This window comes from Ambystoma mexicanum, chromosome 5q (assembly GCF_040938575.1).
Source record: "Ambystoma mexicanum isolate Mex_15411 chromosome 5q, UKY_AmexF1_1, whole genome shotgun sequence".
Classification (NCBI taxonomy): domain Eukaryota; kingdom Metazoa; phylum Chordata; class Amphibia; order Caudata; family Ambystomatidae; genus Ambystoma; species Ambystoma mexicanum.
Window position 1 is genome coordinate 21,462,359 of NC_090933.1, and position 16,007 is coordinate 21,478,365.

A 16,007-nucleotide genomic window follows, 5' to 3' on the forward strand; every position below is an offset into this window, starting at 1 on the left:
ACTGATGGTTGATATTGTAGCACTGACAACACCAGCAATCACGGCTTGTGGATAGTAACATTGTTTTCTTTGTTGCAGTTGCCCATACAAAGACATATTTGTTGTTTCCAAATGTGTGGGTTGCACAATAGGGCTTTTGGTCAAAGGTGCTGTTTCTGTCTACTGAGCGGGGTTTCAGTAAATTAAAACTGTTCAAAACATATTTACAAGGTCTTTATGGATTTATGAGACGGTATTGGCTCTATTTCTAATTTTAATTGACAGCAAAACTATTGAAAACATAGGTCACCAAGCAGCAATTAATCTAGGAACGCCCTTTAGAAAATGAAGGTATACATGGTCAAATTAATACAAAGGATATAAGGCAATATACTTGTCGCTTTTTAAATAATGTTAACAATTTTAATAACAACCTGATAAAATGATTTTTTCTTTATTTATATCAGCGATTTTCTAATGTCAGTGTTGGGCTGTATTGTGGGGTTTGTGTTTATGGTGATACACACAAGTGTTTCACCCAGGGCGTCATATTGTCTAGAAACTGCCTGTGCAACGTAAACACAGACCCCTTTCTGTGTCTCCCATACAGTACACAGACCTGTTTTACAACACATATTCAAACAATGTTATTTAGGATGTGGTGGAAGTGGGGGAATGGAAAACAGAAATGCTCTATTGCCATCTTCTGGAATTTCGAGGAAGTGCATGTTGCTACAGTAAATACAAAACATTATTACCTAGTACTTCATAATTTGTCTTGTTTAATGTATTGATGGCTTTCTTGTTATAATCCCTGCTCATGCTTCTTTTTTCCAGAAATAAAGGTACAGAGGCATGCCGTGACAATGGTGTTTCCACAGTTCACAAAAGCGTGTTGTTGAACATATTTATCAAAATTGTAGGTCTGTGTGCAAACCGGTGTTGCTTTTGGTATTTTGCCGATCACTGGCTAATGTTTGTACGCTCTGAACACAAAGGTATTATGGCAGCTATTAAAGTTCTATACTTTATTATAATACAGCAACACTTTTAGTAGTAGCTGTGGATTTTTAGAAACATGACGGAAATGAATAACCGACACAAATTGGTCATTTGATTCGATGATTAAGTTTGTGATTCTAAATGATCTGTTTTGATCACAGTAAATTAAATGCTAGACAAATCTTATCAGCCATTTGGCGAAAACACGGGGCAGAAACAGAGCAGCTGTAGGTGAATAAACTACATGACGGTGGTGGATGCCAGCAGGTGGCACAGTGCGACCTGACTTGGGCGTTCACGATGTCAGCATGACACAAATCCAAAAGCAAAGAAGTGAGGGTCTAATTAGTGTAGGTAATCAGCGACAGAGTCATACAAAACGTCATCACCATCAGACGAAAACTCCAAGGAAACGTATTCGGGACCTCATATCAGTATTTCCACATCAGCAAGGGACATGGCTTTTACCAGAACTATCAGTGCTGGTCATTGGGCCGGCTCTCGGCGGATCCGAGATCCGGCACCAGATATGGGGCCGGATCTCGGATCCGGCCAGAATCAGCCGCCCAAGCCCATGAACAGCGCTGGAATACATAAAAAAGAAAAAAAAGCAGCCGCGACGGCAGCATTGCCTTTTACCGCGGCTTTGGCACTGGTGTGTAATGCACAGTGCTTGCTACGTGTACAACTGATTCCTTTCAGTTGTACATGTAGCGAGCATTGTTTGTGCATTGCACACCAGTGCCAAAGCCGGCGGTAAAAGGCAATGCTGGCGTCACAGGCGTTTCTTGTATTGCAGCATCGCTGGATGTCCACTACGTGCCCCGCCCCCTCTAGACCACGCCCCCTCGGGCATCGCCCCTCCTTTGTGTTGTGGGATCCCCCACCACATTTTTTCCATTTCCACTACTGAGAACTATTGACACTGAAAAGAGGGTTCAGCTGGAATACAGGGGTGCACAAGATGTAGATGTATTGTACATGATATCTTAAAGGAGAAGTTAAACTTTGCAATGGAAGGGGTAAGGAGTCAGTCACACTGAGCCGTTCCCAAAAGATGATGCTGCAGATAACGTGAAAGACAAGGCAGACACAGCCGCTGCAAGGTGGAAATGCCCAGAAACCAAATAAATATTCAGCAAATATGAAACGCCACATGCAAAAGGCAGTGATGATCAACCGGTTCTCGCTATTTCAGCAGAACTGTCGAGTGATCTGCACGCACATTCTCAGCCCTCTCTTACAGAGCAAACTGCGCAGCTGAAAATGATTGCTGGCAATGACTGAACAGAAATAGAAGCAGACAGCAATCTAGCAGTCAACCGCTGTGCCCTGACAACGCTAACAATGTTGCTTAAAAGTACAGGACTAGATTATAGTACTTTCCTCCCTGGGGATGACTGCTTAAAGGCTGGACTCCTCTCCTCCCTGATCCAGAAGCTCTAAACTAGCTTGTCCAAGTATATTTCTGCAGTCACCATGCTAGTGTTGCAGTGTACGTTTGCGGACCCTCCCTGCACTGACTCTAAGAAGGCGAATAATGCTATGGGGCTCCAGAAGAGGTCAGCCATCTTGGTGGGCGAACGTGCCGATTTCTGGGCAGCAAGTGGCAGGCGCTGCCCTTAGTGGGGGCACCCACCCAGCCGACACAGGAGGAAAGGATGAAACAAAGGACCAAGGGGGGAGGTGCTTAAGAAGCCACACCCAGCATAGAATAATCCTGAGGTGTAGTGGAGAAACGGATCACCTGTAAGATAACTCCTGGCTTTATGCAATAAAGTTTGCTGCAGCATTTGTGACGTGCACCTTTGAAAACTGGTCCTGCCTCTTTATTTAGGGGAACCTTCTGGAGGTCTTGGCAGGGTGGGGGGAGAGCAGGGAGCCTAAATACAGGGGAGGCGCAGCTGTGGGATGTCCCCGCCATGGGTCACAGCCCCCACCCAAACACCACGACATTTATGCCGTGCAGTAGCAAACCCGGGAGGTAAAGGCGCCTCAGAAGGATCAGGAGGCCAGGATGTCCCGAGGAGTTCAGAGCCACTTGAATTTGGCACTATTATTTCTGAGGTGGCTGTGAAGGACAGCTACAAGGTGTACCTCAGAGTAAGCCTAGGGGCATGCAAGCTGTGGTAAACATGCTCTGATTCAGTGTCAGCTAAGAACCAACAAATCTGTACATGAAAGGCATCCTGGAATTTAATGATAGATCTTCTGAGGCCGTTTTTTTGGCTCAGGCTAACCCATTATTGGTAGACATCTTTCCTGATTGGGAAGCAGTTCCTAAGAGGGGAGAGGAAATAAAGGTTGCATTCAACGAAAGTGGTCAGAAAAAAGGAGGAGCCCACTATCGTCACATTGTTAAGAGTCTCCCTGAGAGAAAAGCTCCTAGACGAGAACATGAAACACAAGGACTTTACATGGAGAGGCGACATGGTAAACAGCTTCCCGAGACCTGGCCCAAGAACTAGCTCGGAATATTAAGTTGCTTGGGGGAGCTGCACATCTCCTGCCAAGCCAACAATTCACTTCGACTAGCGTCAGAAATGAGTAGGTTCACCCCCAGAGGCCACTCGCCACTTGAATGAAAGTGCGAAGCAGAAAGGTAGGGCTTTAAACCTGGTACCTATTGCCAGGTGACTCTCGGCCGAGGTTTGAGTGCATGAGGGTGTGTGACAGGTTTACCATTGAGTTTCTCCCATGATTCATCCTTAGTATTACTCTCTCAGGCCACGGACAATTGTGCTCTTACTCATGTCACCTGTGCCTGCTATGTCAATGCTTGACTGTAGGGCTTTGAAATGTATGGCACGCCCTCATGGAGGGCCTACTCCTTTACCCCCACCAGGTCTGTGTCAGTGACAGCTGCAGGCGTACGCATTCTATTGAACCTTTACCTTTTACTGGAGACCCAGGACTTTGTGTATGTTTATTTTCATTTCATTTAAAATTGTATAATGAGTGTAGGGCAATTTCTTAGAATCTTAATCTATGCTTGGAACCACACACATAAAGTTCATTTTTATTTACCACAGCATGGCGGTTGGAGCTGAGGTCCGTGGGGTGGAGGTCGTAGGGGAAGGAGGGGGGTTTTGTATACTAGGAAGCAGTTTTGTTCTGGGCTCGCTCTGCCCTTCTGAATTGCACCTGGATATAGAACAGGAAGCACTCTATTGAGCGCAGTGTCTGATGATGGGTCGGCTCTCACGCAGGGACGCCCAGGCTCCATGTCAGCTCTCTGGAAAACCCTTGTGCACCTGTGCTCAGGACATCTGATCCCACAAGACTTATCTCCCACATTTCAAAAACCTTTCTTTGTGGTTTAACTCCCTCATCGCCAGCCCCCCAGCTACTTGATAAATAAAAGTCATGAGCTTGCATGTACACTAAAAGGTGGTAACTTTTTACACAGCAAAACCATTACAGTTTGCTTTTCCGAAATTATTGTTTGATGCTGCAATTCGGACTGTGCTTTTTCGCAGGTCCACAGAGTAATGAATATTGGCCAGTCCCACATTTTAACTCCTAATATGGCAACATGGGTATCACCTTTAAGGTAGTCCCTTTAGCATAGCAGTACCAAGAGGGGGAACAAGGAGTATCTGTTCTCAATAATTCTGACAGTGCACTCTCTTTACAATCCAATCTGGAGCTCATATTGCTCCAAGGAGTCATTTGGCAGTGTGGAGCTGTTAGCTATTGTCATACACATAGGCGGCTCCCCGCCACCAAACCTGCACTTTTGCACTTGAATCTAGACAACAAAATTCGAATTACCTTCTTGGCAAATAGTGTGTGACCAGAAATGGCTCTTTCCCTCTACTCGAGGCCAAGTCTAAGTATGACCAGGCCTCGTTTGGAGTTACAGTCACCATTTTGGAAAAATCATGTACCATGTTTTAAATGTTATGATTCATATAGCTCGTGCTTGCTATTCCTGCTTACTGTTTATGTCACTGCACCTACGACCTGTTGTGTGCCACCACACCTTGAATTGGGAGTATACGCTCCAAGCTACTTCATTCCTTTTTCTCGGTCTTGGTTGCTCGTGTTTTCTACTTTTTCCTGCATTTTTCTGGGGGCATTTATCCTTCCTTATGCCTTAGCCCTTTTCCAGATCTGGGCTTTCCCATTACAAACATGGGCTTCCCTTGCTGCTCATGGGGATGTGGAGGGGCGAAAGGGGATGTCAATGGGAGGGCAAGCGTGATAGCTTTGTTGCACAAGTTTGGCAACAAAAGTTGGCAACAAAGGTTGGCAAGTTTGGAACACTAATCCCCTTATCAATTTCTGTGGATGTATGCATGTCACACAGATGAGTTACAAAGGATTCCCGGAATGTATGGGTAACCCATTCATAGCAGATCAACCCCTCAGTTGAATGTAGACTTACAAGGACTTGCATCACAGGGTGCATATAGATGTGTGGAGAGCAGGGGTTTTGAGAAGCTGGACTCAGGTCTCCTGGGTGTAAGGAAGTATGAGGAATTAAGGGAGCCCATGCATTTTACTGCATTTAAACACCTGTATGTGGGGTAATTGGTGTGATTTATGAAGCTGGCAGAGCCTACTTAATTTAATTTTAGCAATTGGGGGCAAATTAAGCAACTTGCTAGTCTTATTCCTTATTTTGATTCTGTGTGAACTGTATTCGCTCAGAGAGCGGTCTTCTGATCCCTTGTAATTCAGGAGTTCTTTTGTCAATGCCCTATTAGAATATTGTTTTGGAATCCCATCTGCAAGTGTGAGAGAACCTGAGCTTTTTTGATTATTAGCAATAAAATGATGTTGGTACATGTGTTTCTAAAAGGGGGCTCTGTCAATCAGACCCCACTTTCATAATGCCTGATGCCAAAAATCATAGCCACCCATGTGAATGTCTGTTTACAGCCGCAGCAACTGCTTTGCAGTGGCAAAAGGGAGTGTTCAAAGGCCACATGGTCATTTCTGTACACAGCTGTTGGAACCAAATGTTCCAGCAGAGAGGTGAGTTTTTAACTGTATGTATGCACCTCTAAGTCAAAATATCGTAATTCCACCACGGCAGCCATCTGACAGTAAATAAATAAGCTATGTTTGCTTTTGACATTGTGGCTACTGACATTACACAATTACAAGCAATTGATTTCATATAATTGTCAGTATGGTGTACAGTGACTCATTCATGAAATGGACTATTGTGAGCTCAGCTGTCTGGGCTAGCTGTGCCCAAAACAACCAAGTATGTCCCTTCCAGGAAATCCTCCTTTTGATCAATCTGAGAAGGCTTGGCACATCCTTCAGGCAACAGGAACACTCAGCTGTGAACTGTTACTTCAAAGGTGGTCATGTCGGTACAATAGCCCCCTCTCACTGATTGCTTATTACTGGAGTACTTTTGATGAAGGTAGACAGAAGGGGGTGTAAGTTCGAGCATCCTAGATCAGAGCTTCAGTCGAATGAGTTTCTCTCTATCTTGGATTTTGCTAGGTCTCCCAAACTTCCTGTCCCCCTGTCCACTTCCTGCAGACAAATCATTCTGAGTATGACATGAGAAGACAAAGGAGCCTGAATTAAGCAGCCTGGCTACTTCTTAGAATTAAGAATTCTGTTTTAAAAGAAAAGCTTAGGAAACAGTTGAAACTTGCACTGCACTGAACGTTCCTTTAATAGCAGGCACATTTGTTTAGGGTCTGTTTGAGCATGGGAGGGGCGCAGTGATACGGTTTGTTGAGGTTTGTGGGGAGCTGGGCAGGCCGACAGGGAAGATAGTTCCACTACTACTTTTCATACACTTTACGGTACCAAATAACTGAGAGGAAATTCAGGCACATCCCTATCCTCTCCTCTTACCTGGATGTCCCTACATAAAGACACCAATGACCCGGGTAATGAGGTGGTTTTTAGATCTCCAGGCTTTTTGTTTTACTTTCAAACATAGAAAGGGTTAAGACCAACCAACTTGACTACCTCAGTTGCTATCCTCTGGTTCGGCTCTGGGAGAACCAAAATCCAATGGTAGGGGTATCTGACAAACCCAGGGAGATTGTCATCTCCCCCAAGGGGGAGCCATCCGCCTTGGAACTAGGAAGGCGAGCCTGTCATGCTTAATGCCCTCTTGGGATAGGGTAAGCAGGATCCCTCTGGAGTGGACTCCTCATAGGGGTCAGAGACCCTGATAGGGGCACTAGTCATCCTACATTCCCCCTCTTGTTAATAACTTTAAGGGTATGTAGTAATAACCCCATACACCCTTTTGCCATGGCTAACTTGACTCCTGATCGTGGATTTACCCAATCTCACACAAAGAATGACAGCCCAATAAACCAGGCTCCTGGAGGAGTGTCCAGGATACAACCAATCCCTGAAGGGCCTCAGTGAGCCCTGCAGAGTTTAACTAAAGGATACAGCCCCAAGGACTTGTGCCAGAGACAGTGCGACCACACCAACACCAGTGTGTCAACGCCGGAAAGGCTGTGGGTAAGTGCAGTGAAGGAGAGAAAGCAGCCCGATGCGGCATCCTGATAAAGCATCACGTAAGTGGCACCACATCGGCAGGCGGAAAGGAGAGATCCAAGAGTCCACAGGAAGAGCACCACAGCCTGATTCCCAGCAGGATGTTGCATACTGCCACCCTGCAGACACCAGGTTGAAACAGCCCTGAGCAGCCACCATAAAGCAAGAGACACACCACAGAAGAGTGGCATGACATTCTGCTGGCTATTTGCGTTAGCAGGTTTGCGCCAGCCGAAGAAAATGAGAAGCTCACCAGCCCTCCTGAGGAGCTCTGCCACTAGAGAGCAGGTACGTGGTACAATAAAGGGAGGCAGACGACTGAGCGAGCAAAGGAGGGTCAAACCCCAGTACTGGGAGAGCAGAGAACCCGAAGCCCGGACTGGGGAAAGAAAAGAAAGCAAAACCAGGAATGGGGAGAAAGGAGAACCCAACCCCTGGGAGGCGAACCCAAACCTCGGAATGAGAAAAGATAAGAGACCAATCCCAAAGTTGGAAGTGGGGAGAAGGAGTGAAAGCACCCCGGAGTGGGAATGGACCTTGAGAGACTGGGGCTTGAATCCCGGCACCTTCCAGCACAAGAAGGACTGCCTGCTGTTTGAAACTTGGACTGTAGGCAAAGGGTGGGGGTACAAAGCCAGCAGCCATCCCTGACTAAGTCTGCTTTCCTTAGTTCCATTATTAGAATGTTTACTTTTGGAATAGTGAAAGTGCACAGGTTAGAATAGGATTCTGGACAGAACACTACAGTATTATGTTGCAGATGAGACGACAAGCACCCCCTTAGACTTTCTTTTCTAGCATAGGGTTTGGACCAGAGACTTAGGGAAAATTGTTTCTTCTGAACTTAATCAGAATGCAACCATCTAAAAACATGGCCCGTTGTCCTTATCCTCATTCTGACTTGCCATACATGCCTGAGGCACATATAAAGTTCTCGATCATATCCTCATTCTGACTTGCCAGACATGCCTGAGGCACATATAAAGTTCTCGATCATATCCTCATTCTGACTTGCCATACATGCCTGAGGCACACATAAAGTTCTCGATCATATCCTCATTCTGACTTGCCATACATGCCCGAGGCACATATAAAGTTCTCGATCATATCCTCATTCTGACTTGCCATACATGCCTGAGGCACACATAAAGTTCTCGATCATATCCTCATTCTGACTTGCCATACATGCCCGAGGCACATATAAAGTTCTCGATCATATCCTCATTCTGACTTGCCATACATGCCTGAGGCACATATAAAGTTCTCGATCATATCCTCATTCTGACTTGCCATACATGCCTGAGGCACATATAAAGTTCTCGATCATATCCTCATTCTGACTTGCCATACATGCCTGAGGCACATATAAAGTTCTCGATCATATGCAAAAACTCCTCTAGACCCATTCCTGCCTCCCCTTCTGTATCCTTATGCTGTTCCAGGCATGTTTGCATTCAACATGGTCATTTCTCCTTGGCACAAAAAGATTGTACATGTGTTGCATACTGTATTTCAGCCACTAAAAATACTCCCTTTCTGCCTCCAAAAAGACCTTTTCTCTTCCACTGGTATTTTCTTTCGTTTATCACAAAAAGATGGCACACTGAGTAACAGACACTGAACGTGATCTCCTCCTGCCTCTAAAGAATTCAAAGACCTTTTCTCTGCCACTAGTATTTTCTTTTGCCCATTAATAAAAAATGGCATTCTCACTACAAACTCTGAATATTCTCTCCTGCCCCCAAAGTATTTTAAAACATTTTCTCTGCAACTCATTTTTTACTCATTCATCAGAAAAGGATATCACTTATTTGCAGCCCTCCAATATAATCTCCTCGAAACTTCAACTAATTCTATTATTTTTTCTCAGCTAGTAGTTTGTCTCATCATAAAACTATGCCACAGTCACATTCAGCCACTGAAGAGAATCTCCTCCAACCTCCAAACAATTCTGGGATGTTTCCTCGGTTCCCATTCACCAACATGAAATATCCCATGCAAGTATGTCACGGAAGGGCTCATTGGGATTTCCTCTGCCCCTAGTAGAAGTCAGATTTATGTCACAAAAAGGAGGCCTATCTTATTAAGATATTCTACCTCTGACCTAAATCCTCCTAATTTTCTATCACACTGTCAGATAAAGCTATGGCCAAGGACCTAACAATGTAGTAAAAACGAAATTCGAGTGCATTTTAGAGGGCTCATTAGGACTACCGTTTCAGTAGGATTTAATTTTAACAAATATGCAAGCATCCAACAAACAATATCTATCATGCAATCTTTGAAGTCTGCCCTCAAATGAAATGTGATCTGGCTTGATAGTTCAATGATTACTGGCACAGTTGAAAAAGCAAAAACCAAACGATCAAATGAGGTCTGCGACACTGCAAAGACTTATATTTAAAAGTAGTGATAACAGGGCTGACACCTGTGGGGCACTGCAAGTTACTCCAGTCTGGTCTAACAAAAAGGAAGAAAAGAAACACACTTTGACGAACCTCATGCAGGAAAGACTCAATCCATCCCAGGCAGAGCCTTCAATGTCCAGGTCACTTAGTCTGGATTTTAGTATGGAGTGGGTTACAGTGTCGGATGCTGCAAATAAATCAAGCTCCGCCATTGGCTCTTATTAGTCTTAGCTTATCGGGTACAAACCTTATCAGTAATTTAGTGCGCCTTCTGGGAGGAAACCTACCTTATAGATGACCAACCTCCAGAAAAAGCTGCAATTGTGTTGTTACCGCTTGCTCCATGCGTTTTTCTAAGCAAGACACATTGGCAAAGGGGCAGTAGTTTTTTGGATCTTCTGGGTCAAGAGATCAACGAGGCATTGATGAAGTAGCTAGCCCTGGGTATCATCTGTGGGACTTAGAACAGTGCTTTCAAAAGCTGAGCTGGCAACGGAGCAAGAATGGGAGAATATTGAACTTAAAGGATAGTTCCGGGACTTTTTTTTTATTGTCCCTACGGGTCGGCCATGTGTTTGTAAGCATAAATCGGTAGATCGTAGGAAACTTTCCTATGGACCTTACCCGACTTTTCGCCCATTATCGCACTCGAAATCAGCCTCCATTTTGTGATAATCCTATCATTCCGCCGCATCGACCTGGCTCACCTGCCTTTGCGGCACTAAATCAAATCCCCCGCCCCTGAGCCTGACATCAGCAGACGCGTACTGCCCATTTCAAGCACGTCTCGTGTCAACAATCGCTGCGCCTCAGCTATTGACGTGTTGCCATGGAAATGGCAGGACGCCTCTTTCCCCAATAAGTATAAACAGACCGTTTCACAACACACAGCAGCAGATTTTCGATTCCATTCCTCTCTCTGTGTTACTTTGAGTATTCTGTGACTCGTTTCAGTGCTCTGGTCAGCTACCTTCGCCGCTTGTAGCCCGTGTGAACACCTGTACCATCTCTGTAAATTATTTTACTATCTTTACCGCACAATGGCCACAATAATGCCGTATATGTACGAGCCCGAGTACACCGAGGAAGAACTACTGGAAAGTCAAGCACGCGAAAACGATGGGGATTCGGACGGCAGTTGGGAGGACCAGTCAACGGATGAAGAGCCTGGACCATGTCGCATGGACGGCGTCTCCACCTGGTGCACGTGCAATCGGTGCGAGCTAATGCCAACTGAGGAGGAGAACTGCTGCTGCCGTGAAAATTCCGGGTGCTTGGCCTACATTTCGGAAAGCGAGCAAAGTCTGCAGGAAGGCGAGCAAAGTCCGCAATGCATCACCGAGCTGCCAGAGTTCAGGGAAGCCTGCCTCTCACGGACCGTGTTGAGGATGATGATGGTGCTTATGCACGAACTTCGCGGCACTGTTCGTCCGCGTAATCCGAGTAACGAGTAAGTATACTCTGTTTGTGATGTCAGTGATGCCACCACTATTTCATGGTCGTCTCCCACATATAAAATTACATTTACATATCATTCGAACGCATGTAAATTTGTTCCATATAGTGCATTTTCTAGATATAATTTTTTTCTAAGAAAAATGACATGTGTTACCTGAATCGACATTGATAAGAAAGTTTGGTCAGTTTAATACAGTTTGCATCTTTTTTTTTCACAGGTGGTACAGGCTGGTGGCCTATCGTTGCTTCACTTGGTGGCTTCACGGGAGGCTCGGACACCGCATTCGGAGAGTAATACCTGCCTGTGCGGTACTTGCCATTAGACAACATTTCCCCAGTGACAGTGGACAATACCGCGGATTTTCCCTCGATGTGCTGCAACCTCAACTTTACAATGTGTAATGTTTATTATTTATGTTTAATTAAAATCTAAAATAAAGCCCAACATATATTTTAACAATGGTTGTTTTGATTTTTTAAATGAATCTAGTGTATATTCTCCTGGGAGGGTGAGGTATTTATAAACTCACCCCCCTGCATTCCATGTAGTAGATCCTGCAGCCATCCTCTTACATTCAGTTAGATGGCCTCTCCTTGGTGAGGCCCTGCGGCAAACTGGTCTTGTCTGCACGACCACCGCCCCGATCCACCCCCCGCCCTATCAAAGGCAGTTCGCACCGGGGTACTTGTGCTGGCAAGTGGAGCTGTCAGGGAGCGATAAAGGCCAAGAGGTGCCAAAGACCATGTACACTTCAAAGTGGTCTATAGAGCATGGGTTGTTGTTCCCATGTCTACCTACAGACCCCGTGTCTCCTGCCAAGCATCCCCCCTCACGCTGGACGGCCCCCTGCAATCCACATAAGTGTGTCTCCATTCACGAGTCTTCCTGTGTCTTGTCTGCACGACCACCGCCCCGATCCACCCCCCGCCCTATCAAAGGCAGTTCGCACCGGGGTACTTGTGCTGGCAAGTGGAGCTGTCAGGGAGCGATAAAGGCCAAGAGGTGCCAAAGACCATGTACACTTCAAAGTGGTCTATAGAGCATGGGTTGTTGTTCCCATGTCTACCTACAGACCCCGTGTCTCCTGCCAAGCATCCCCCCTCACGCTGGACGGCCCCCTGCAGACCGCATAATGCCACGACATATACACGTCATTCATTCACAAACACACCCCTGTTTCGAATTCTTTATAACCCACTTCATATTTCTAATGAGAACTTCTTTGCGCTTTGCTAGTCAACCCGTGAAGGTGCTGGTTATCTGCTCTTCGTCTCTGTGAACTTCCGTGACCACTTTGAGCAAACTCGTCAGTTTGCAACCTGTGAACTGCTCCCTGTTCTACGACAAGAAACTACTCTGATCCCTGCATCTAACTGTTTGTTCGTCAAGGTAAGTCCATGTACCATAATCATTTTGCGTCCAATTTTTTAATTTATATCTATTTGCTAGTAGTCATCAAATTGCATCCATGTTTTCTTTTCGTTCACGACAGTACATGCAAGGAACTAGTCACATGTTCTGAGTTTAGTCAAATTACTTTTTCTATTTTTTGAAAGTTATTGAAATACTTATCCGCATGTGAATAACGTGTATAGTTCCAAGAACCAAAACGGACCTTGCATTGAACCTTTTATGTGTCATTTAATGTTTTAACACATTGGTATTCATAGAGAATTGTTGATCTTTACTTTTCAGAACTTTCCATAATGCCTGCCTGTTCCATTGGCGGTTGCCCTTCGAAGACCCATAACAAATCTGAAGGTACTATAATGCATGTTTTCCCTAAGACAATAGATCAGATAAGAGAATGGGTCCGATATTGCGGATATCCAGCCTCTGAGATAGAAAGTAGAGTCCTAGAAGTCTTTGCGGACAAGAGGGGTGATCGATACCGCATCTGCAGCAGGCACTTTAGCCCAGACATGTACTCCACATCATTGCTAATAAGGACGAAAACACCGCGAGCGAGGCGAAAATTGCTCTCAACCGCTATTCCCACTCTATTCGTCCACATCCCTCCACTGGTGAGTCAAGTTTACGTATTTATCTCTCGGCATTGCGGTAGTGTGTAGCATTAGCTAACAATAATTTCCCCATTTATGTATCCACTCAATATGAAGGCTGAAGATTCTCCATCCGTGTCGTTATTGCAGTCATCAGCCACTTCAAGCGCCTATCGGGTAATCTTACTTAGCTATTCTGACACTGACTTGTTTTAGGCATGTAAATCAATAGTTTTAATTGATCGTGTAATTATTTTACCTAATGGTACACCACAGTACTCGTCCTCTAGTCTTTGTTTTCAGTTATAATTATTGTTATCCAAAATAATGCAAGTACTGTCTTTCAGGGAGATGCTGAGGAGTCCAACGCATTGACGACAACCGTAGATGTCACTCAGATGCTCGAGGTACGTTTCCGGACAGTTCCATCGATGGAGATCATCAGATCTTGCATTCTTGTAGCGTGATTGTTACACACAATGTTTCTTTCGTTTTTAGCCATTGGTATGTCCTTCTGTCGTCGCCCTCCTATGTGTCTTCTTTTTTCAATATTGTGTTCATTACTAATGAAAGTCCTATGTTTCAGGGAGTCGATGGAGCATTAGTCCAAGAGGAAGGGGGAGCATGCAGTTACGGGTCGGCGCAACAGCTTGCAGAAGTGTGCACCGCAGTTACAGCGTCCCTTGATGTTCTTATGCATTTCGAGGTATGGATACTGACAGATCAATCATGCGAGATCAAATGACGTGATTACATCCGCTATACTTCCTTCTTTATTAACGCAAGTACTATGTTTCAGGGAGCTGACGGAGCTTCTTCAACAAGAACATCACCCCTAGTAGTTGATGCAGATCTCTGGGTGGTGACACTTCCAACGATGGAGCAAATCGAATCATATTTAGATATCCATTATTTATTTTAGACAACTGATCATTTGTGCAGGTCTATTTAGATGAGCCGTTGACGCCTGCAGAAAGTTTATGTTCTTTTAAACAAAATACAAAACCATACTAATGCAATTACTGTGTTTCAGGGAGTTGCTGAAGCCTCATCTTCAATAATATCATCAATGGAAGTCTATGCGGAGCCCGAGGTATGGATCTTGACAGTTCAATCTAACTAGATCAACAATGCGTGAACTATTGTCGTTTGAATGTTCTACACAATGCGTTCATTCGTGTTTTGCTATTGAGATGTACGTATGGGTATTGGTCCCCAAGTACATTTTGTGTTTTCAATATTATTATACATACTAATGAAAGTTCTATGTTTCAGCGAGTCGATGGAGCCTCAGTGAGTGATGGATGTGCTTATCATGAAAGTATAGTCGTTGCAGCGCGAGAGGAAGTGGAGACATGCACACACGAGTCGGAGCAACAGCGTCCAGATGTTGAAGTTCGAGGAAAGAAAGTTTCAAAGAAAAGAAAGCAAAAGAAGGTTAGTGTCCTGTTCACTATATTATGTTGTCTTTCACTGTCAATAGTTCAATACTGTAAGTTGTGTTTAAACTGAACATCCCTTTTCTAATCTGTCCTCTAGTTGCGAGTGGGTGTAAGAACTAGATCTACACAGACAGTGAAGCGAACGAGAGATGTTGCTTGTCAAACCTTTTGGCAGGGACTTGAGACTGGAGATGCATCGTGCCAATGGGAAGAATATGAAGTGATTGACAACGGAGCTATACCACCACCAGCCATTGATAGTGAATGTCCTCCTGGTAGTTTGGATGCAGTCGTAGATCAATTCACAGAATCCACACCCGCAAAAAATAAGAGCACGCGAAAGTTGAAGACATTGTTTTTTTCTCCCATCTCCGGACAAGGAACAGATGTTGCAATGGAAGAGAATGAAGTGGACGACAATGAAACACCATCAATATCACTCAGCATAGCGGAAGACGATATCAGAGATTGTACCTTTCATGCGAGTGACATGTCCTCAACGTTACAGGCCGAACCAGCTGGGATGCAGAGTGACAGTATAAGGAAAGAGGCCAAATTCATTGTATTCGATAGCTGTTTGATGGATATTATTATGATGATGAAATGTGGGCATTGGGTTGGTGGGGAAGTATGTGGGGAGCCATTGATTAATGTGACTCGTGCAATTCGAGGCACTAACCTTAAAATACATGCCACCTGTACACAATATCATCCGTTCGCATGGTCTGCACAACCCATGCTGGGGCAACTGCCAGCAGGCAATCTACTTTGTGCAGCGGCCGCACTTTTTAGTGGTTCAAGTTTTAAAAAGTTACAGTATTTCTTTCAGTTTGTGGGAATCCATTTCATTGCGAAAAGTCAGTTCTACAAATACCAAACCGATTATCTATTTCCAGCCATCAGCGAAGCTTGGAGAATGGAAAAAATGTCAATGGAAAGTACATTCGCGGGCAAACGCTTCAGGCTAGCCGGTGATGGACAATGCGACAGTCCAGGATTTTCAGCCAAGTACTGCACCTACCACTTTCAGGACATGGAAAGTAAGAAAATTGTGAGTTTGGTGGTCGTGCAGGTGTCACAAAGTACATCCTCAGTGGCCATGGAGAAAGTTGGCTTTGTAGCATCATTGCAAGAACTACAATCGCGGGGAATGGTGATCGACCTGATAGCCACGGACAGACACGTTTCAATTGCCAAGACAATGAGAGAACAGTACAAAAAT